Genomic DNA, 24,610 nt, shown 5'->3' with positions numbered 1-24,610 from the left:
CAGAACTATAAAATGACTTCTAATATGCAGAAAAATTACAGTAGGAAATGAAGAACCAAAATCTTTTTTTTTCCCCGCACAGTTTAGAAAGTGAAAGCCAATGTCTGTAAATTTGTGTTGCCTATTTTGCAACCATTTTCCTTTATACCAGTTTTTATATATGTCCCCTATAACATTTTTGAAAACTGACCGTTATGCCATAAGATGCTTGCTCTAATGTTGACATATGTGGTTGATAGAGGCTGACGTATATGAAAACTTGAAAAGATGGATTCAATTACACATGTAGGAGGTAGTTCTTGGAAAGTATATATTCGATGCTTAATACAAGTTAAGCGTAGAATAGGTTTCATGTTAAACAGAGGACAATGATCTATATAAATAATAATAATGACGTTACATTGCTAGTAAAGTTGAAAAAGAACAAAAGTCCATCAAGTCAGCCAATTATAAATTCTAGACGTTCACAGTGACCTAGATGCCAATTTGTCCATACAATGGGAACAAATTCTTTTCTAATCCCATAAATGGCATTCTAACTGAATCAATAACCCCAACAATATAATCTAATAGTTATAGATAAAGATACAATTTCTTTTAAGATAGGCGTCTAACCAGAGACGGATTTAGACCTCATGGGGCCCTAGGCAAGAAACTGGTTTGGGGCCCCCTCCCTGAAAAAATCCATAGCACTATAGTTTTTAGCATAAGATATACCCCTATTCAGGGGCTGGCTGGCAGACTTTAGCCCAGGGGGGAAAGCAAATAGCACTGGCCCATAAGTAGCGGCCCATTTTTAAAGGTTGGTCTCACCTCCGGTCCTGGAAGGGCCTTCTGGGGACCGCTGGGCCCTAGGCAATTGCCTAGGTTGCCTAGTGATAAATCCGGCCCAGCGTCTAACCCAGACAAAGCGGAGGAGCCCTGGTCAGCTCCACAGTCCTGGGTATGAAAAGATCATTAGACAAATCTTAAAGTTTAGTGTCTTTTAGTATTCCTAAATGCTTTTCCATCTCAGACTTTCCTAATTGTATCCCATTTAATGTGTAAGTAGTAGAAATGTTACCACAGCCTAGGTGCATCTTACATTTATCTATATTAAACTTCCTCCAACTTTGCGATTTCTCAAAATCCTTCTGAAAAAACATACTGGGCCTGAGTCATTAAGGAAAGTAAGGCATACAAAAGGAGTAAATGTTCTCCGGAAGAAATCATGTTACAATGCAAGTGGTGCAAATTAGTTTATTATTTTTTACATAAGTTAAATACTGGCTGTTTATTTCATGTAGCACACAAATACTTGCTAGCTTTAATTTTACATTGAAATTTAAAGTTGACCTAGGGCATGTTCTACTCCAACTATAAATCTGACCCCACATTTAAATTTAGCTTCCCCATGGTTTTGCCCGGGTGTATACAGTAACTCCTTTTTCATGCTTTGCTCTCTTTAATGGCTTAGGCCCACTATCTTCTTCTGTGTACATACCACCACATCTTTTAGGGTCATCTGTAAATATGGACACCTGTTTCCAGTAGAACATATGTTCAAATAATACCAGTGATTTATTAAGTGACTATAACAAACTTACTAGTAATAAAACAAACAACCATTAAGTGAGTAAACGGTTTAACTTATTCAGCGATTGGTCAGGAGCCCTGTTGCCTCATTTCATTTTTCAGCTAATTGGATAAAGTCATTTCAATTAATATCTTGACAACTTGATCGTCTTTGTCTGAAAATTATGCGCATAGCACGCTACGGCATGGAGAAGGGTATCCAGCCGCACACGTGGCAACAACAGGTTTTACATATTTACACGAACATACACATTTGTAATTAGTACACACTAATTGTAGTTGCAAAACATAGTTATTTATGTCAAAATGTAGCAATGTTTACGGTTAATATTATAAGTTATATACATGTTAGTGAAAGCAAAGGTTCAGGTTACAGGAAACATGTCATGTTTAGTATCATTTTAATCCCCTATTTATCCGCAGTTGTCCGGTTCATTCGCCGCAGGGATCGCACATTGCATACTCTAGTTAGCGACGATAGGAATTAAATGTGTAAAATGATATTGTCTGTGTAGTGTAAATAGACTAGTTTAAACTGGATTCTTAGCGGGAAAATAGGGGTGCATCCCCTGGAGAGGTGACCCCCACCTTTGGATATTTTCGTTTGAACTGTCCTATGACCTGCATTACACTGGCCTATGACCTGCATTACACTGGACCCACATGAAGCCTGGACCTATAAAAGCAAGCCATATCATCTGCATTGTTTTACTGTATTAACTGACTGTATATAAGCAGGGGCTCTGGACCTAGTGGACAGTCTACTTGACCACAGCCTTCAGACCTGAATGACTGTACACTGAATCCAGGGCGTCTGTGATAAGTAATGGCTGTACTTATTTTATTCTGATTGTTATTCTGCTACTTTTGGCTATTAAATTACATTGTGCTTTGGAAACACATTTCGGCAATCGACAATTCGTTATTGGGTAGCAACTAGACGTGCATAACACATTTTAGACACCTGATTTCCTTAGAGAGAAGGCTTCTGGACATCAGTGTATATTCTTGTGATTCCAGCTGGTCGTTCTTTGTTTAGCGCATTCTTATATAGAAGTTCTTAAATATGGCTCCCTTTACCATGACCATATAAGGTTTAATTACAAATGTACACTTATGATTCGCTGAGCACATCATTACCCACAATGGTTACATAATTCAAGTAGAAACATTGGAGGTATATAGCCACATAAAAAGCACATTTGTTTAACCCTTACAACACCTTACTCTCTAGGCCATTGTATGGTCATTAAATATTAATCAGGGCACAGCTCATGAATTACTGGGATCTAGACTAAATATGTCAAATTTAAACTGTCTGTTGCATATCATTAACTTGTATGTATCTACCTGTATACATAGTTTTCCCCTAATCCCACAATTTAATGTATCCATCTGTTATATGTGGAACTGTATCAAGTGCTTTTGAAAAATCTAAATATTACATAAACCCTTCATGCTAAGATCCATTTTGTCATTTACAAAATAAAAATGAGTCAATGTTGTTTGTTGTGATCTTTATGAACCCATGCTAACTCTGTCTTATGAGTTTATTTTCCAGAATATAATTCTAGATGGCATCCCATAATTTACCCACAACTGATGACCATGGTTTATAATTTCTTTGTTCCAATTTTAGCCCCTTTTTTAATATTGGAACCACAATGGCTTCAAGTCAGTCATGGGGCAAGAAGCTTGCTAAGAAAGTCCTTAAATATAAGGAAAGAAGATTTTTGTACTTACGTTAAATCTCTTTCTCTGAATCCATCTGGGGGACACTGCTACCACGGGGTTGTATGTGGGGAGCCTGGGAGTTGGCACTTAAAAAGTTAATAATTTTGTTTATACTTACTGACTGAACTCCTCCCCTCTGCAACCTCTCCTAGTCTTAGCCAAAAGCCCTAAGGAAGGGAAGTCAAACAACCAAAACCAATCAGCAAAAGAGCAGAAGGGAGGGAACGCAGTGTCCCCCAGATGGATTCAGAGAAAGAGATTTATTGTAAGTACAAAAATCATCTGGGGGACACTGCTACCATGGGGACTTTCTAAAGCAGTCCCTTGAAGGGAGGGAATGCTCTGACACGCAATACTGCGGCCAAAAACAGCAGTCGTAGGGACAACAGTCCAACTTGAACCTGCAATGCCTGTTGGACAGAATACAGAAACTCCTGGCGATGGTCTGCTGAGCTGCCAGCCTTTCCCAATCTCAGCATAAACCAAATCTAATGGAAGTCAGTCTTCCTAAATCTGGACGGCCACTCCATAGAAGATGGAGGACACAACCCAATTGGTAAGAGAAAATGCTGAGATAAGGTCTTAAGAGGCAACTACCTCCTGAAAGACAGGAACAGAATCTCCAAATTGAATTGAACCCTTTAAAGCCACATAGGGTGAATAAGGGAACTGTGTGCCAATGCCCGAACATGACAGATAGGAAAATTAGGTATACAGTCAAGTGGCCCCCGGCCTGAGACCTTACACCAAGGTTCCTAGGCAAGAAACTCCAGTCTAAGTGGAAACCACATTTCAGCTGAACCCGAGGCGTAAGGAAGTTGTTAGTGAAGAAGAACATAATGTCAGGCCTCCTTTTGGAGCCATGGCAGGAACCGTGTAGATGTGGACCGAACCCTTAGACAGACAGAAGGGACACAAATCTCGTCCATTCGCAAACCTATGTCTTTACAGAGTGAGTCCAAGAAGATGAAAAGGGTGGCCACTATTCTGGTTGAGAATCTCCGTTACCCTCAGAAGACAGCCATAACGATCCTGATCAAGAAGGATAACCAAAGATGATCCCAGCTGTAAGGGGGGCCCCAAGCGAGGATTGTGTTAAGCAAAAAAATACCTCTTCACCACAGACACAACATGATTAGAATACTGTATCCAATGGCCCAATTTGAAGTCATCAGAATTCTAAACAGGGCCTCCTGTATAGACTCTCAGGATATTCAGGGGAATCTGCATAGTGGAAGGAATGTTTTTCCCTTTCAGGACTTTCGATACATGGACATGACGGCCACCTCAACAGTAGGAATTCTGGTCCTGAACAGAATACAGGTCCTGGTGACCGTGCCAAGGCACCCTGAGATGTATATTGGGTAAATCCACTGCCAGCACAGCCTTTGAAGATCTTCGTAGAGACTATCCCTTTCCCGGTGGGACCGTTGCAACAGAAGTCCACCCAATGGACTAAGCTGTAACTGAACGCCCTCATGCATTCCTGGTCCTGCCCACTCTGTTAATGTATGCCACGACCCTGGCATATTCAGACTGAAGAAGGGCTGGAATTCTTGAAGAATGACCGAGCCCCCTGCTGGGGCAGTAACGTGACCCTTTGGTCCAACCCATCTCTGTAGAAGCCTCTCAAATATCAGGTTCCTTAAGTCAGATACAGAGCCCCCCCACACTTAGATGAAGGACACTGCTCTCCAGCCCATAGGACGGCATCGATGTCACCATGTACCATGTGCCCAGGGCCAAGGCCCTGTCTGCCTGGAGATGGTCCCCTAAGGGGCACTCATTTAAGAAGGGCCTCCTCTTGATAGGAGTTTGAAATCTTAGCATCTGGACTACCCAGTTGAGAGTGAAAAACGATCCTTTGCTTACCAGATCCCCCAGAATGAGTAGGATGTAACCTCCTCCCTTCAGGGAGAATCAGAAAGTAGGACACCATTCCCTAAGAAACCTCCTATTTGTGAAGCATTAGAGAACAATGCGGGGAAACTCAGCCTGTCCCCCAGAACACACTCCAGCCGAAGACCATGGCCTTGGTATCCAAAACGATTTCCAGAAGAACATTCTCTGTGAGGGAACCAAGTGGAATGGAGGGAGATAGAACTATCACTCCTGTAGACACATACCCTGAAGCCTGGGTAGGAAGCGGTTATGGCATGCAGGTTGAACCTGCCTTGATAATGTCATTCACTGCTGACAAAGACCAGTCGAGGCTCAGATAGGTGGCTACCACCGCCGAGGTCTCTGTAAGACCCTTTCTCACATGAAAAGCCAGACTTGAGATGTGAAGGTCCTGCTGTATACAGGGAAGAGATCGAAAAGTCATCCAGATGGAGCTGTAATGTTGTAGGCATCTCTCCTAATGCTGGGAGCCAGGGACTCCTGTGGTTCATGCCCGTTCTCACCTACCGGTACAGGCCTCACTTGGAAGTAAACCATTCTAAGAAGTAGAGTACCAGTCCTGGGAGTACTGCCATAGTACTCCCAGGACTGGCAGAGCCTGGGATAGCCAGCACAAGCTCTTATACCCTCTCCTTGTTCTATCAGTCCTGTTCCTATACTGCTACCAGATAAGGGTGTATCAGGTATCAATGAAAGAACATAGTGCACAGTATATCTTAATCCATGGTTCGAGATACAGGATGAAGGCTCGTAAACAGAGTGTGGGACTGACTAGCCTATCTGGCTAGGGATGTTGATCTGTTGTGGTAACCCAAGTAGTAGAGTCGGTACAGAGTCAAGTAGGATCCAACCAAAGCTCTTGACACCCTCTGGAAGCAAGGTCTCTGGGTGCCTGCTATAATAAAGAAAATCAGTACCCCCCCAGGGATGGTCCATGGCCGAAGGGGCTGCCTCTGGACTACTGAACCTTTGCCAGATCAATCACCCTGGAGGGGCCGGACAGCAAATTCACTCTCCGAGACAGAGTTTGTTTAGAATATCCATCGGAAAGAGGGTACTCATCTCCCGTGGGCTACTATTTAATGTATACCAGTTTCTGGTCCTGTGGCCCTTAACCATTTACAGACAGATAAAGAAATGAGGTTGCGTTCGGTGTCATCCCAAAACTCCAACAGTGGTAAGTCCTAAGGAGCAGCGTCTTCCCAATGTCTGGTACCTGTGCTGCCTTCTTGTCAGCCCGCATATCCACCGCCCTGATGATCCAGCAATGAGTCAGGGCCGGGATGTTCTTATGCCAAGTCTTAGATAGGTCTGCCATAAGCACCGGAACGGAATTCAGTGGTACAATACTTAAACGCTGTAGGGGATAACGGTCACAGTGTTATGAGCCTTATAAATTTTTCTTTTTTGTATGGTTTCCAATTAGGTAAGAACCTAGTCTTGGTGGCCTGCCACAACCAGGATACACAAGTATTTGTACTAGAATCCTCCATACTTTTCTTCTGACTTTTGTCGATAACAGAATTCAGGGACCCCTGACACTCACGTTCGTGGAGTCCGTGTGGGTAAAACCAGGAACCATGTCAACCGGCTTAAGGCCTCCCCTAACCATGAAGCGATTGGGTTCTACTGGGAGGACCCCCACTGCTATGTGACCAAGCAGGCTCAGGCCCACATCTAATTTTGGGACCGGTACCTGTTCACTTTTGAGTGGAGTACAGTAATGGAAAGGGCCCCGGCACTAGCTTATATCTCCGTAAGTATCTGAACATGTGTCGCTACTGACTGTGTCTGCTCAATTGCGACACTGATATATATATATATATATATTACACATACACGCACACACACACACACACACACAGCTGGGGTGGAATGCTAGCCTAGATTTACTCCAATGGGTAAGCACCCCCCTAGTCTGCACTATTGGTCCCGGGTCCTTAGTTCATATCAGGAGACTAATATTTACATTATAATGAGTAAATCATTTTACATGGGTACTCTATAGCAGCCATTGTTCCTGTAACCAGGTAACTGCGGTACCAACCAGTTCCTTGTGTTTTAAATACCTTAGCAGGCAACACAGTTATAAAGGTGCAGAATGAGTTAATGTAGAGGATACCTGTTTTCTTTAGCTCTCAGCCAAAACAGTATCTCAATATGAAAGGAGAGAAGTATGTGGCACCTGTTCAGGGTATACTTCTATTTCCAGATAACTCTAGTCAGGACTTTTGCATATAAAGTGTGTAGTACACTATGTCACTAAATAAACAGAGCATCTCATACCTAAACACAGCAAAATGTATATAAACTGTAGAATACAATATTCCTATACATGAAATAGGTGCAGATCAACATAATAGTGACTGTACATACATATAATATATATATATATATATATATATATATATATATATATATATCTTATTCATATATATTTATGCAAAAACATTCATGAAGTACTTAGCTCTTGATAGCCAAGGACCGTCAACGCCATAGATGAGAGGAGCCTGTAGCCATGTCTGCAGATCCCGCTTCAGGAATATACCATTGCATCGTAGCAAATGGTGGGGGGATGAGAAATAAACCCTATCTGGGATTCTCTCCCTTCTACAGCGGTATCTGGCAAAACCATCTGTTCTGCGGTGCTTCTAAATTAAACCCGCATAAATCTCTTGCTCCAATTCTCCTTTGAGATCCCCTGTTCCCGCTCCGCATCTGCGGGGGAATGGCATGATCCAAATTGGAAATGGCTGTGCGCACTGTTAGTGGCCGCCGTTATCTATCTAATGGCAGCGCCAAACATCTAGCGCGGTTCTCAGTGACAACCATCTGCATTTTCAGTGGCCGGCGCTCTCTATCTAATGGCAGCGCCAGATATCTAGCACGGTTCTGAGTGACAGCCGTCAGATAGAAAACCGTTGTCACTGCAATAGCAATTTCTCTATGGCGCCTGCTGTGCGCCTCCTGTGGAAGCTGGGACCCGGGATCCAGCAAGTGCATGTGCTGCAGCACATACACACCCATTTCTAAGTTTAAGAAAAGAGATAATAAAATAAATCTAATATCAGCAAAAAATAGCTGCAGATCAACCCTGCAAGCCCAACTCCTTGGGCATTGAAAAAACACTGGGGCTAGGAGGGGTTGCAGAGGGGAAGGGGGGGGGGGGGGGGGGGAGTTCAGTCAGCAAGTATAAACAAATTTATTAACTTAAGTGCCAACTCCCAGGCTCCACACAAACAACCCCATGGTAGCAGTGTCCCCCAGATTAGATGAATGAGAAATAGTGATTTATACATTACCAAACTTAACTCCTTTAGCGTTCAGGGTGTGTGCGATCTGGGTCAGGCAGTATTTTTTCTAGCTTAATCTTGTTAAGAGATGTCTGCACTTCCTGCTAAGTTAGATAAGCAATATCCAATGGTGTGCATGTTTTTCACTAGAGCACAACACATTTTCTAACCTCTATCTGCATTTAAGCGGTCACCTTTTATTTATCTCCCTCTACCAATCTCCCTGTTTTCGCCTAAGTCTACAATTTTTGCTTAAATAATCAATAATTCTCTATATGCAATATTATTTAGGAAAAGGCTTGCTTTATTGTTAGCAGACAGTTGTTCGGTTTCTATGTTTGCTAATCTGGTTTACATTTAACAGATTCTTACTTACTTTGCATCTGTTTTATGCTTTCTCACACACTTATAGCTTTAACAATTTAACGTCTCACTTATTCCCTGCATACTTATCCCAGTATATTTATCAGTTGTCGAAGTGGAAAATTAGAAGTAGCGGTAAAGGAAATGTAAGTGAAAGGAATTTGATAGTGTTACAATGAAGGCAGTAGGAGAAGTGGCGGTATGGCACACAAATACCTGATAGCTTATTTGTACACTGAAAGTTGATATTTGTGTGCTACAGTCAGTATTTAACTTATGTGCAAAACAGAATACTAATTTGCACCCCTTGCATTGTAACATTGTTTTGTCCAGGAGACTGAAATAAGAAGTTTCTTCAGTTAAAATCCTTAATGAATCAGGCCCCTGGTTACTAAATGCAAACAAATTCATCCCACTGGCAGGCTCTGGTGAATACTGGTAGTAACTTAGAGTCCGCACCACCTCTTGCTGGCACTGTCAATCTTAGCTGTTGTTGTGTCCACAACTCCGGACCGAAATGAGATGGTCCATGGCACACTCTGCCATGGTGGTATCTGAAGGGACTTTTTAAAAATGTAAAACTATTCTTGAAACTTATGGAAAGAACTCAGAAAATCAGTCACCACTTCCTGTGGTGGGGTTATCCACAAACCCGAGCACTACTGTGACAATAAACTGAGCAGTTCCAAAGAATTTCATCAAATGCTAAAGTCCATTAAGTAAGGGCCTTTAGGGACAACTTAAACGAGTAAGAGACATAGAAAAAAAACCTTACTTAGCTATGCTCTATGCAAATTAGCTACACTAAGTAATGTCTCTTAATTACACCTTAAGTAACATTTGAGCATTAATTAAGGTGTGAGGTAAGGCTCTGTCATTACTTTACAAGCTCTATACATGCGCAGAACTAATTATTTAGAAAATATTCTGGTAGTACTTAAATAATTAGACCTGCTACATCTATAGAAATCTTTAAGTAATGGTAGTGTGTCACTTAAGAAAAATTCAGTTCATCAAAACCTACCAGTCTTCCTCCTAACTACAACCACACTGGCTACTAACATTCTCACTTCATGTCACTCTTTAGTCTCGCTCTTCCCACTAAATTGTAAGCTCTTATAAGCAGGGCCCCACTTCCTCATTTCTTCTTGTCTGTTCCACCTGTGCGTCCTTGTCTCTTGCCTACTGCGCTGTGAAAGTTTGTAGTGCCATGTAAATAAACAATAATAATTACCAATTATTGAACATATACTGACTTCAACTGACTATATGGGGATAATTATATTACAATGTAAGTATAGAGTTAATTTTCAAGATTGGTTTATTGTCTTTCAATGCCCTACACAAACAGGGTCCTGGGTACTTGCAGCAATCACTGATTTCCTACACTCCCACTTGCTCACATGGCTCCAAAGATGAAGGACTGTTACCACTACCTAAAATCTCCCATACTTCATTTGGGGCTCCAGCTTTTAGGTTTGTGACTCCAACTCTTTGAAACTCGCTGCCTCATACTGTACATATAGCCTCCACTCTAGAAATCTTCAGAAACCAATTAAAGTCTTGCATGTTTTACTCTAGCAATAATACCCAGTTATTTTTTAAAAAAACCCAAAAGGTTATTTCTCTTCTGTACTTTTAATCCTTTATTTGCTTATTTTGTATCATGTATTTCTTACCTGCAAATTTAAAGTACTTTGGGGCATATTCAATTGGGTTTGGCGATTGCGTGTGGCTGCACAAGTCCCGTTACCGAAGCACCGCGTATTTCCATGCGCTCCCCATAGGGAAATGTGCAATTTTGCAGTACCATATTGTCACTTTACATGTGCAGCCGCACGTAATCGCGATCAGCAAACCTAATTCAATATGCCCTTTGAGTATTATTGGGAGACAAGCATTATAAACATAAAATTATTACGGTTCTTTAAAGAATAATTTTTTGAATTTCATTGGTTGTATAAAACCACAACCACAAGTCTTGGCAGCACACATTTTTTTGCATGCTGCAAAATGTTCCCTTATTTTTACCAATCCAAGTTTTTATCTCCGATGTCAGACATCAAAAACTAAAACAAAAGTGACCCTGAAGCTGCACACCCATATCTGCCAACCAGGCACCTGCTCACGGCATAATAATACTGCAAAACAAATGTAAAAACAAAAGTAACCACCTGGGCCGAGTTAATTTTCTTGAGTTGAAGTTATTTTGTAAGGGCACATGTATTGGAAGATTTTAAAAATAATCATAAGCAGAAAACAGAAGAGTTCTAAAGAGATGATACACTCACTCAGGGTCATGTACAATTAAATCGAAATTGTGTTCCCCTGTCACACCTTAGCAATTACGCTGACAAAGCTCAGAATACTCTGTCTACCATATCCTTACAAAATTGCAGCATTGTAAAACACCTGTGTGACCTAGACTTTATCATTATTTCACAGATATAAGCCATGTTATTACCAATAGAAAATTTGTGAGAACCAGAGTATTATTTCACAGTGAATAGGAGACAGACGGGCAGGCATGCAGACCTCAGAGACAATCAATCTGCAAAAAGGTAGCAGGTGGAGTAATTACCTCTGTGGCTGCTATGTGACCTAGCAATGAGTGATCTTCTGCTTAATGGGCCCCTGTTCTGGTCTAAGGCCCATATGCCATGTTCCAGTGTGGCAAGGCAGAAGTAAAAATATCTTTATGAACTCCTTACAGCCTTGAAGTTCTAGAATATTGAGCACTACCTGGAGTCCTAGCCCTCAGATACCCTATACACATCTCCAACCTCAACTTCTTCCCGTGACAGCTACATTTGAACTTGAAAGGGAAGTGTCAGGGACAATACTATTACAGATTATCATTCTTCCATAGAAGGGAGCTTAAAGCCCAATTTGTGTATGCACCAGCCCCTGCTTATGCTGGAAGAACAGAGCCAGGGCCTCTGAAGTGTTGCGCAGATAATCATTGCTGTGGGTCCCTGGTGTCAGCACTATATGCCGAGACCTTTAGCTGCTCTTCCCAATTACAATATAAAATAATATAGTAATAACATTAGGATAATAATTCCTGGTTTACTAAGGATGTCACTGAACACACATTTCCGCCAAAGAAAAATTAAAAAACTGAGAATTTTTACATTCAAACTGCACCCACTTTGCTGCATTCCACCCAATGTTTTCAATGCTGTTAGCCTGTGCAATATCACTCCAAAAAAGGAAATCATTCAAAATTGTTTAGAAAACAACCATAGGAAAGCAAAACAGAATTTAGAAGTATGATAAACATGCTAAAAATCAACAAAAACATACAAATTTCATAGTACACACATTATTTGTCAAAACATAATGCAGATTATATAAATAGTTCATACCAATGAAGTAGCATTGCTTTCCATTCTTTGTGTCAGGTGCAGTTAATCAATTCACCCCTCATGATTTTGTGTGTTCCCTAAGGAGAAAAAGTAATCAGTTTCTATAAATAATCGTAATAAATATTTAATTCTAATATTGCTTGAAGTAATTTTAAAAATCATAGATCTCCAATTCATTAAATGTATCAAATGAAGTTGCTCTCAAACCAATGCACAACAAACAGTGGACCAAACAAAGCTGGCTTGTCTACACACAGGTGAATCAGTTAAAAGCAGAGAATTAAATTACCTGAATCTCTGCTAAATGTAATGGGCTTCTTTTAAAATGCAGCGTGTAAATCAAAATAATAATGCAGATATTATACTAGGGATCATTTAGTTACAAGCTGAATAAAGGTTGCAATATTTGTATCAAATAAAGGATGAATAGAGACAGATGCATGAAAGTATCAGTATGGAAACAAATGGGAGGAGTTTCACAGACTGCCTCTTGTAAGACACACCCATGTTACAGAAACATTGACACATTTAAAGAGAAAGCAAGCAAAAACAAAATCTCCAAGTATTGATGTAGAGAGAAAAATGTTGTTTTTCTCTGATTTCTGGAATGATGCAGACTAGATCATACTGTACTACAAATGCATATCCGCTCAAAATGTAATTCAAAATGCACCTGTCACCATTACATAAAATTTTGTGGTTCAACAGTATATAACAAGAAACTATATATAATTAACACCTCCCAACTTGTCCGTGTCCCTAATTAGTACAACATATGTACAAAAAGGAGACATGTCCAGCCGCTACCCAAAAACACTCCTTCAATGCACCTACTACCTGAAAGGGCCGCCACCAGTGGGACACGCCTCCCAACTTTTGTAGGGACAAATGTCCTTATATTTGGGACAGTCCCCTCAAATCGGTACTGCCCTGCCTAAATCGGGACAGATGGGAGGTATGTATAATACATGCTATTTGGGTACTTATTAATTATATGCACCCCTATTTTATTCCTATCATTCTAGGGAGGATTTGCTTCACTTGAATGGGGAGCAAAAAAACCCCAAAATTACAAGAGGGCAAATTAAGACACAGTACTACATAGGAGGACCTCCATTAATGATTAATTGCAACCCCCACCTACCATGTAACCAGCTTAGCACAGGTAGAGTGTCTAATGTTGTTTAGGCAACTTGTGACCTTTCCCGGCTGTTGTAAAGAATTGCAAGTCTGGACAGACAGTTATAAAACAGGTTTCAGTACTAAACAAATGAAATGACAGGTGGGTGGAGTCAAGTATACGTACCGCTATTTGATACAGAAATGCTGGCTTTTATTATTTTTTTCTTTTTAGATGAAGGCATGCAACTGTGGCCGCAATGGAGAGGCATAATTAAATGGTCCAATGTTTTGCAGCACCACTAACATGCTTGCATTTATAGACTATTATGGGTAGGTATGTCATACTTGCCAACTCTTCTTGAATGTCAGGGAGACTCCCTGAATAGGGGTGATCTCCCTCACTCCCTGAAGAGTCTGGCATTCTCCCTGATGCTGAGCCAGTACAAGACGTGGTTGGCTTCACCATCTGTGGCATGATGACACAGTACAGAATTTGTGTCCTATGTCCATGTATTGATGCCTATGGAGGTGGCCATTTTCATGGAGACCAAGATTTAATCAAAGACTGACAGGTAAGACAACATGACTTCAGTAATGGAGACAGAAATGTAAGACACTTCAGTCTCTAGAGATTTATTAACTGTTTTTCTTTAACGCATAGTACTCTCCTGGAATGTCTGAAAGACTCCTGCATTTCTGGGAGACCTCCCGGGAGAGCAGGGCAACCTCCCGGTTCTCGCCCCCGCAATAGACAATTGGTGGGGGGCGGGTCTTAATTATGTAAATATTGCGTAATCTCAGCCCACCCCTGCTAAAATTGACCAAAATTGTGACAATAGTTTAGGAGGCGGGGCAAAAATGATGTGATTTGTCAAGCCCCGCCCCCATACACCCACCGCCCCTGGAATCTCCCTGAAGCCAATGAGGAAAAGTTGGCAAGTATGAGGTATGTAAAAATAGCTACCTATGTCAGTGCAAACCACCCAAAATCAGGACTTTCCTGAATCTTGGATTTAATAAATGGAGACAAGAATTAATATCACAGTAATTAACAACACTCGGTCTGGTGGCAGAGCCTATCTTGACTGGCATCGAGTTATTCAATATCTGTTCTAAATCCTACCCCTAGACTGGGTGCTGTTAATTACTTTGATGTTTATCCCATCCAGCATGTGCAATACACTACAGCAATCTCTTGGTCAGAACTGCTAGCCAAGCTGAAACTAATTTATTGTGATGGGTCTTATCTTTAAAAACAAGAATGGCTAAGGGCAACTGCTCTCTTTATTGCTAAAGCTAGGTACACACTGCCTAATTTTCCACCAACTTTTTATGCCGATTGATTTAACATCCGATCGATCGCCCAATCGCTCGGTCTATAGACTGCATACACACTATCCTTATTTTAGATGATAAATGGAAGAGCGACCATCCCGGTAGCAACCTTTACAGCCATGTTGTTGTGAACAATGATTTAAATTTCGTACACACTGAAGCGATGTAAGACATTAGCATAAAGGGGCAGACCTTTCACTATAGTTAACACCCAAAAATACATAAAAAACAGAAGACAACAAATTTCAGCTAAAATTCTTGAATATTCTTCACCCACAATGCTCCATTCGGTGATCATCCACAACAGAAACCAACGCTCATGTGTGAGTGTTTAAAATTACAGAGGAGCCTGTGTGGTGCTGTGGGACATGAAAAGATGACAGATGAGGAGCAGGGATTATAAGTGACATCAAGACAAAAATTAGAAAGATTGTGAAGAATTTTGTTGAAATATTTATGTTGTTTTGAACGGTTCTGCCACAACCCACTAGCACCTTTAAAGTGTAGTATTATTTTTATAACTTTTAATAATTTGCACTAAATATTTTTGTAAATTTTTATGCAATAAAACTGTTGCATTAACACTGTGGGGTTTATTCTGAGTATGTTACAAATATAAGTTAATAAAGTTTACTAAAGGTTATTATTAGCTTATAAAGTTTATAAGTTTCATCGTTTATACAGGTATAGGTTTAGAAAGGGTAAATATGAATAGCTTGCCAATATAGATGTAAGGGTTGGTATAACACATATGGCAGCCAGTAAACTGGCTGCCATATGCTAGACGCATCAATACAATAGACTACTGCTATTGCTACTCTGTTACAATCATCTAAGTAATTAGTCAGTGATGTGTGGATACCACACCACATGGGACAGGTACAGGCATCTGAAATATACATACACACGCAGCCAGCGGAGCCCCAGCTCGAGGAGGTACCGGAGGATTATCGTGGATCGATTGTAAATGTATACACACTACACGATGGAAAGGTGATTGGAACAAAAGTATTGAACAGTGCGACCAACTAATTGAGGCGACAACTGATCATTTGGGCAGACCTTCGTTCATTGTGTCACTACACACACTGACCTGACACCGACTTTCGAACGAGCGGTCATATGTCGGCTGGTTGAGGTGATTATTGGACAAAAAACCTGTAGTGTGTACCCAGCTGTACTCACACCTAATCTAAAATCTTGTCTGCTGTAAAAAAAAATGGATAGTAAAACAGATGAGGATTACAGTTCCTGTCTATTTTTACTGAAAGGTTACCAAGGTTGTGATCTTCAAGCCTAAGAGACTGGGCATATCTTTAATCTTTCACCCCATGCCCATAAGTGACTTGCCTGGGCTTAATGGATTAAATGATGTAAAAGTCATTTAAGTTTGCTAGTATAACTAACCAACTAGAAAGGAAGTGTTTGAATTTGCTTGAATTTGATTATACATCCTTATAGTAAAATGTCACCAGTTCTAAAAAAAAACCCACTATGTACTGTGGCAAGAGCCCGCTACTGCAGAAGCACACGCGGACAACTTCTTCCTGTTTATGTAGCTTTATTGTCAGGATGATAAATGTTTTGACACCGTATACTTTCACAGCAATTATGGAGACCCTAAACGGTTGCTATACATAGACCAGCTCTCTCTCAAGACCAGCCAGCTACCCCAGCGTTGGTCTCAGTGAACAAATAATACAAACAAGCTTTTATACCTGATACTCCTCCCCCAGCCTTAGCTTGATGGACAGGTGACACAACCACCATCTCTTTAAAAGGAAACGCCCATCACTGGCTCTTTAATTCAAACAGACACACCCTGTCTGTTTGCTGAGAGGAAGGATTTCAATTCATGTAATTTAAACCAAATTTAAACTATTGCTTTTCATACATAGGTCTTTACATTCAATCTAGGTGCATTACTGCACAAATATTTTACTCAACTTCCCTGCTTTCTCTGCATATTGCCAGCTAAATGCCTCCTTTTGTTACATATCCCTCCCCCTAGCGTCTCCAAGTAGGGGGACGCAGACTTCGCGAGGAGCGCATATTTTCATGACAATGCATCTGCATTTTTGTGTAGAATCCCAGGTCTATGTTCTACTGAGAACTTGAAAGGTTGCAGTGCCAAGAACCAGCGGGTTACCTTGGCATTTACCTCCTGGTTGTTCTGCATCCATCTTAATGGTGCATGGTCTGTTATTAAGGTGAATTCTCTGCCTAGGAGATAATAGCGCAGAGCTTCTGTAACCCATTTTATGGCGAGACATTCTTTCTCCACAGTGGCATATTTTTGTTCCCTTGGAAGCAACTTAAGGCTTAGGTACAGGACAGGGTTTCTACTCCATTCTTCTCCTGTGACAAGACTGCACCTAAGCCAACACCAGAAGCATCAGTTTGGAGGAAGAACCTCCGGGTAAAATCTGATGCTTGTAGAACTGGAGAGGAACAAAGAGCTAACCGAAGATCAGACCAGGCGGTTTCTGCAGAGTCAGACCAGGTTAATCTATCTGGACAGCTTTTTTTAACATGTCCATAAGTGGAGCAGCTCTAGTGGCGAAGTGGCTTACAAACCGCCTGTAGTAAACTACTAAGCCTAAAAAGGTTCTTAACTGCGACTTTTTTTCTGGTCTTGCCCAATTTGTGACTGCCTCCACTTTGTCTAGCTGGGGTTTTACATGCCCTCGACCAACAATGTACCCCAAATATTTGGCTTCTCTCATGGCTATTGCACATTTCTCTGGGTTAGCTGTTAACCCTGATGACCTTAATGAACCTAAGACTGCCTCAAGCTTGGCTAAATGTGATCCCCATTCTTGGGTATAAATCACTATATCGTACAAGTAAGCGGCTGCATAAGCTGTGTGAGGTCGTAGCAATTTATTCATGGCCCTTTGGAAGGTGGCAGGTGCCCCATGTAACCCAAAGGGTAGGACTTTATATTGATAGAGACCATCAGGGGTGGAAAATGCAGTCTTTGGCTTGGCCTTGGAAGGCAGGGAAACTTGCCAATAACCCTTTGTTAGATCAAGGGTTGTTAAATAATTGCTACCAGCAAGATTTTCCACTAGATCATCCACACGTGGCATCGGATACGCATCAAACTGCGACATACTGTTTAGGCGCCTAAAGTCATTGCAGAACCTAATTGTCCCATTGGGTTTCGGGACAAGCACAATGGGACTATTCCACTCACTAGTGGACTCTTCAATCACATCTAACTGGAGCATCTTCTCGACCTCCTTTCTCCCGTCCACCCGTCTGGCTTCTGGAATACGATACGGCTTCTGCTTTACAATGACTCCTGGCTGTCACGGGCACTAGGAGTCTTTGCCCAGGATATCACCAGATGTAGTCTTACCAGAGTAGTGTATACACAGAGTGGTCCTCTGATAGTAGGGTGACTAGCGGAATAGAAGAATCAGCAGATGGTGAGAGGATGCTAAAGAAAAGTCTATGACTAGCAGCAACTGGTTATGGATTAGACAATATGAAAACGAGGATCTTGATGGACGTGAAGACGTGAGGAAAGTCAGTGGTCTGCGTACAGCAAGTTGTACCACTGCTATAGTGAGAGGAGTTGTCCAGGAATAGATAGGAGGTAGTGAAGTCAGTGGTCTGCGTACAGCAAGTTGTACCACTGCTTGTAGTGATGGGACTGGTTCCAGGTGCAAGTAGGTAACGGGTAAGTCAGTGGTCTGCGTACAGCAAGTTGTACCACTGCGTATAGTGAGGAAACTTGTAACTGGTGCCAATAGGAAACTGGGAGTCAGTGGTCTGCGTTCAGCAAGTTGTACCACTGCTATAGGTGAGGATAGGCACTAGTGTAGATGAGTGGAACATAGAAGGTAACACGGAAAGCACAAGGAACTTGATCCCAAATGGTATATACAATACAATAGCAAATGACAAGCGCTGCTTGAGAGATACAAAGTCACTACTGAGATCCAGGTCAAATGAGGCAAAGTCAATAGCATCTATATCTTCTTAAGATAGAGGACTCCGTAGATGAGCAGGACACAGTCCAAGCGGATATGCAATAAACTAGTAAAGTCAATAGAAGGTAAGCATACCGCGATTCAGTTGAGCAGGCTGTCACGAGAAAAACACAGGAATAGCTGAGCGGCTGAACGCCGACACGAGTAGAGACCACAGGAGAGTGGTAGCGGTAATCCGTGTCTGTGTAGCACACAGGCAGAGAACTTGACACGAGTGGAGCAATGATGATACTTGCAGAAATCAGCAGGAACTGAAGACATGATGAAACACGGGAGAGTTGAAGCGGTCTGGAAACCGGCAATGCAATAGTGAGGAATCAGCTGGGGCTGAAAACACGATGAAACACAGGAGAGTTGAAGCGGTCTGGAAACCGGCAATGCAATAGTCAGGAATCAGCTGGAACTGAAGACACGATGAAACACAGGAGAGTTGAAGCGGTCTGGAAACCGGCAATGCAATAGTCAGGAATCAGCTGGAACTGAAGACACGATAAAAAACAGGAGAGTTGAAGCCGTCTGGAAACCGGCAATGCAATAGTCAGGAATCAGCTGGAACTGAAGACACGATGAAACACAGGAGAGTTGAAGCGGTCTGGAAACCGGCAATGCAATAGTCAGGAATCAGCTGGAACTGAAGACACGATGAAACACAGGAGAGTTGAAGCGGTCTGGAAACCGGCAATGCAATAGTCAGGAATCAGCTGGGGCTGAAGACACGAGGGGAAACATAGGAACACCTTCAGAGACTCACAGGGAATGAGACTCCAAGATCAGGCAACGAGGCAATGACCACAGGTGCTTTAAATAGGGAGTGTTGCCTGATCAGCCAATTAACTAAAAGCAACAGGTCTGAAGGGTTCATAGAGGCTGCGCATGCGCAGACCATCAGGATGGCGGACGGTCACGGTTCCTAATAACAGAAGAAGAGGCACTCACGGTCCGGTGAGTGACACTGGCACAGTGACAATGTCGTGTTCGATTAAGGTAGTGCGCCCAGGAATGGAAAAGAAGACATCCCAGTTCCGGCGAATCATTTCTTCAGTCTGTTGTCTCTGCTGAATGGACAAAGCTGGCTCTATGGGCACTTCAGACTTTTCAATGGCAGTACTCACTACCTGAGGAGAGGTTTCCTCATCATGCCAAGGTTTAAGGAGGTTAACATGATATATTTGCTCCTCCCTTCTCCTACCTAACTGGCGGACTCTGTAATTGATAGGACCGACAGCCTCTAGAACTTCATATGGACCCTGCCAATGGGCGAAAAGTTTGCTTTCCTGGGTGGGAACCAGGACTAGGACCTTGTCCCCAGGCTTGAAAGATCGAACAACAGCACTTTTATCATAACTTTTTATCTGTCGTTCCTGAGCCTCTTTTACATGTTGCTGCACAATGGGCCCTATCTTTCCTAGCCTCTCATACATTTGGGACACAAATTGTACCAGATTTGGCTCCCTGGGACCTTGCTGCTCCCACCCTTCTTTTAACATATCCAAGATACCCCTGGGCTGTCTCCCAAACAATAACTCAAAGGGACTAAACCCTGTTGAAGCTTGAGGTACCTCACGGATGGCAAACATCAAATAGGGAATAAGAGTGTCCCAATCTTTTTTCTCTTGAGCCACTGCTTTCCTGAGCATGTGCTTTAATGTGCGGTTAAAGCGTTCCACCAAGCCATCTGTTTGTGGATGGTATACAGAGGTGTGAAGCGCCGTAACCCCTAGCAACTGGCACATGTCCTTCATCAGTTTAGACATGAATGGAGTACCCTGATCTGTGAGAATTTCTTTGGGTATTCCCAAGCGTGTAAACATCAATTCAAGTTCTCTAGCTATGGTGCTGTACTTTATGTTTCGTAGGGGAATTGCCTCAGGATACATGGTTGCATAGTCAAGCACCACTAGTATATATTGGTGCCCACGTGCGGATTTTTCCAGTGGCCCCACAAGGTTCATAGCTATCCGTTCAAAGGGAACTTGTACTATTGGTATTGGAATGAGAGGTGCCCTGTACATGGGTTTGGGACAGGTTCTCTGACAAATGGGACAGGACCGGCAATACTTTTTCACTGCCATGTGTACACCGGGCCAGTAAAACCAAAGCAGAACTCGTTCCCGTGTTTTATCTTCCCCTAGGTGTCCCCCACAGACATGTGTGTGTGCTGCTTTTAACACTAAGGTTACATGGACCTGAGGAACCATTAATTGTTCTACTTTTTCCCCCTGTACATTAGCAACTCTATACAGGAAATTATTTTTAACAATAAAATATGGTATACCTTCTGTAGGCTGGGTGGCTTTCGCTACCCCATTTACCTCAGTCACACTTTTAAAGGCATGTTCCAAAGTGGCATCATTAAGTTGGTCTCGAGCAAAGTCCTGCAGAGGAAACAAAATTGGTATTGCGGACGAGTCCGTATCCTCACTAAGAGGCGGGGTGGGCTCATCTGCGACATCACCGACCAATGCTAGTTTGGACTGTCCATGTTTCCCCGCAGGTGGATGCTTTTGTGGAACTACTGCTGTGACTCCCAGGATAGCATTCCGGATTGGCAGTTCCCAAAGATTGATGCCCAGATGTTGTGGATTCTTAGGCGGTTCCTTTAAGACCGGGCTTCCGACCGTTGCATCAGTTGCTGGCATGTCCGGCCGGATCCGCTCAACGAGGACATCATTAAACAGTGGGAAGTCTCGCCCCAAAATGAGTGGATATGGGAGTTTAGGTGCTATGGCAGCTACCACCATAACAGTTTTGTCTTTGAGTGTGACTGGTAGTATTGTTCTTTCATACTCCTCTGTTGTGCCATGTACGCAAAGAACCTTCACTTTGGGCAACCGAGAAGTTATGGTTTCGGGTAAGGCAGAGCTTGAAACGAATGAGAGTTCACTCCCCGAGTCAACCAAGGCCAGAACAAGGTTTTGGTTGATTAGCACAGTCACCCGGAACAAACAAGGTCTTCCTGTTGGGATTCATGGTAAAACAGCTTGGAAATGCAGGCCCAATATGTGCCACGGAACAGTCCATCGGTTCCTGTAGTTTAGGACACTCTGCCTTAAAGTGGCCTGGCTCACCACATTCAAAACACTTCAGATTAGACATCTTTGCACCTGGCCCTCTGTCCATAGCAGTTTTGCCATTGGGCCCTGTAGCAAGGATTGTCAAACCTGGCTGTTGGCGTGGCAGCGGCTTTGGCACAAATGCAGGTTCTTTAGTCATTTGCTGTAGCGCACAAAACCTTTCTACCACGGTGGCAAGCTCTTCATAAGTTTGTGGGTCTGATTGCAGAACCCACCATTGGAAATCGCAGTTCAGTCCCCGGATGCAGTGATCTATCGCCAGAACTTCAATAATCCGAGAAGGCGAATTCTCCTCAGGCTGCATCCATTTCTTTAAAATTTTAGAAAGATCAGCCACTTGCGCTCTGACTGGTTTTTCTTTATCATAGCGCCATTGGTGATAGCGCTGGGCTCGACCTGGCCCGGAAACTCCAATGCGAGCCAATATCTCAGACTTTAGGCACAAATAATCAGAGGCTCGTTCCTCATCTAGATCCATATAAGCTTCACCAGTCAGATATGGCGCCAGTCTCTCAGCCCAATCTTTAGGAGGCCATTTTGCCCTTTTTGCAAGTCTCTCAAAGGATACCAGATATGCTTCTATGTCATCACCTGGCGACATTTTCTGGAGAACAGGACCAGGTGGTTAATTTTTGTCATGCCTCACCTGGCTTAACTCTTCCCTTAAGAGCCTTGTGTTTTCCACCTGTGCCTCGGCGACTCGTAGCATCTGAGCTTGCTGCTGTTGCGGCGCAGCGGCCACATTCACCAGGGTTTTCAGTACTTCCTCCATGTTGACGTCTGCGCGGGTTGGGTAGCGGAAACTTGCTTCCCGTAGTATCCCACTCCTGACACCACTTGTGGCAAGAGCCCGCTACTGCAAAAGCACACGCGAACAACTTCTTCCTTTTTATGTAGCTTTATTTTCAGGATGATAAATGTTTTGACACTGTATACTTTCACAGCAATTATGGAGACTCTAAACGGTTGCTATACATAGACCAGCTCTCTCTCAAGACCAGCCAGCTACCCCAGCATTGGTCTCAGTGAACAAATGATACAAACAAGCTTTTATACCTGTTGCACCACAGCCCCGCCCCCACTATAAAATGCTGAAATTCACGGCATTCAATAGCGGGGGCGGGGCTTAATGGCACGATTAAGCCCCCATCATTCAGTGCTGTGAATTTAGGCCAATCCGGGAGGTTGGCCTACTCTTCCGAGAGTTCAGGAGGACTCCCCAAAATTTGGGAGCCTCCCAGAATTCCGGGAGAGTAGGCAAGTATGAACAAACCTGATCCTCAGAGAACTTCCTCAGTTCCACCTTGAAAAAGCCTAATCAGGGTAAGACACATTTAAGTTATGTGTGTGTTTATAATATATTTTTGGAGTTGTTTAGGTACCATAAATTAATGCTTTGTTTAAACTACCTTTTATATGGTCTTAATACATTAATTAAAACGACTATTGGAGAACTATTTGAATAACTAATTGCCTTTCTTACTGTTTCTAACTTTACTGAGCTGGTTTCCTTAAGAAACAGAGTGATATCCTGCAACTGGTTAAATTTTCCTGATACAGACAGGAGTAACATAACATAGTTAATGAGGTTGAAAAAAGACAATAGTCCATCAAGTTCAACCTATTTTGGATCTCCTGCTAACTTGCACTTATATTTGAAATTGATCCAGAGTAATCAACTGCCAATCTGTTTCAATTGTGAAAATCCCCCCAGACCTAATATTGCAGTCCTATTTTTACCCTATATCCACTACTATCCTTCATTTTAATTAACGGTCGTATCCCTGGATACACTTTTCCGCAAAAAAATTGTCTAACCCTTTCTTAAACATATCTATTGAATCTGCCATCACAACCTTCCCTGGCAATGAATTCCATATCTTGACTGCCCTTACTGTAAAGAACCCCTACCTTTGCTGGTTGTGAAATTTCCTCTCCTCTAACCTTATAGCCTCCTCTATACACTATAGTGTGTATAGTCCTTGGGGTAAAAAGTTCCCATGAAAGTTCTCTGTATTGACCCTTAATGTCAATACATAGTAATCATATCTCCCCTTAGACGGCTCTTTAACCTTTCCTCATAACTTAATGACTCCATACCCTTTATCAATTTTGTCGCACTTCTCTGAACCCTTTCTATTTCCAAATTATCTTTTTTATAGATTGGTGCCCAGAACTGAGTCTAGTGGGGGAGATTGGAATAGTAGGCTGGAGGGTCAGTAAAGGGATTGGTCTAGTTGGCAGAATAAATGCTTGGATTGCATTTTGCTTTGAGTAATGTAGTCTATGAAGATTACCTTATGTATCTGGCTGAACCCTGTGCCAACTGGATATGAAGATAGCCCAACCGAGAAGCTGCTTAATTATAACATGATTAACTTGCTAGTTGGTATTCTCATGCTGGATGTATTCTGGAATCTGATCCTACCCTCACCCTATCCACCAGAATTGTTCAATAAAGTAAGCTCAAAATTATAAAGTGGTTGATGCCTTTTACTTTAGCTTAACAGGGTGCCACCACTCTAACACACCTACACCTGTGCAACCCCCAACCTGGTTGTCAAGGTGACTGTATGCACCTCAGGCAGCACTGAAGTTGGCCAGGCAGGTTGTTAACTTTAAGAAACCCATAGTGGATGTCACCATGAAAAATATACATCTGTCACATGAAATTGGTGCATTGATTATCCTCAACCTGTCAGCACTAATACAGTATACCCTGCGTTTGCAGTGACTGACATGTCAGCGGCTCTTAGATGTAGGTCATACTGTTCAATGTTGACAATAAGGAAGACTTAAGCATTTACCTATTTTACCAAATGCAATGCACTTACATTCAAAAG

At 42.3% G+C, this 24,610-nt stretch overlaps 1 protein-coding gene across 1 annotated transcript in view; it reads right to left on the bottom strand.

Annotated features, from left to right (window-relative positions):
* SYTL3 (synaptotagmin like 3) overlaps nt 1-24,610 on the bottom strand; it is an 89,231-nt gene that overhangs the window by 58,107 nt on the left and 6,514 nt on the right. Inside the window, exon 2 of the mRNA XM_075203123.1 lies at nt 12,236-12,312. The gene's annotated coding sequence lies outside the window, so the exon portion shown is untranslated. The remainder of the gene's footprint in view (nt 1-12,235; nt 12,313-24,610) is intronic.

This window comes from Mixophyes fleayi, chromosome 3, assembly GCF_038048845.1.
Source record: "Mixophyes fleayi isolate aMixFle1 chromosome 3, aMixFle1.hap1, whole genome shotgun sequence".
In the NCBI taxonomy this organism is placed as follows: Eukaryota; Metazoa; Chordata; class Amphibia; order Anura; family Limnodynastidae; genus Mixophyes; species Mixophyes fleayi.
This window is presented reverse-complemented; position numbering and strand designations above follow the sequence as displayed.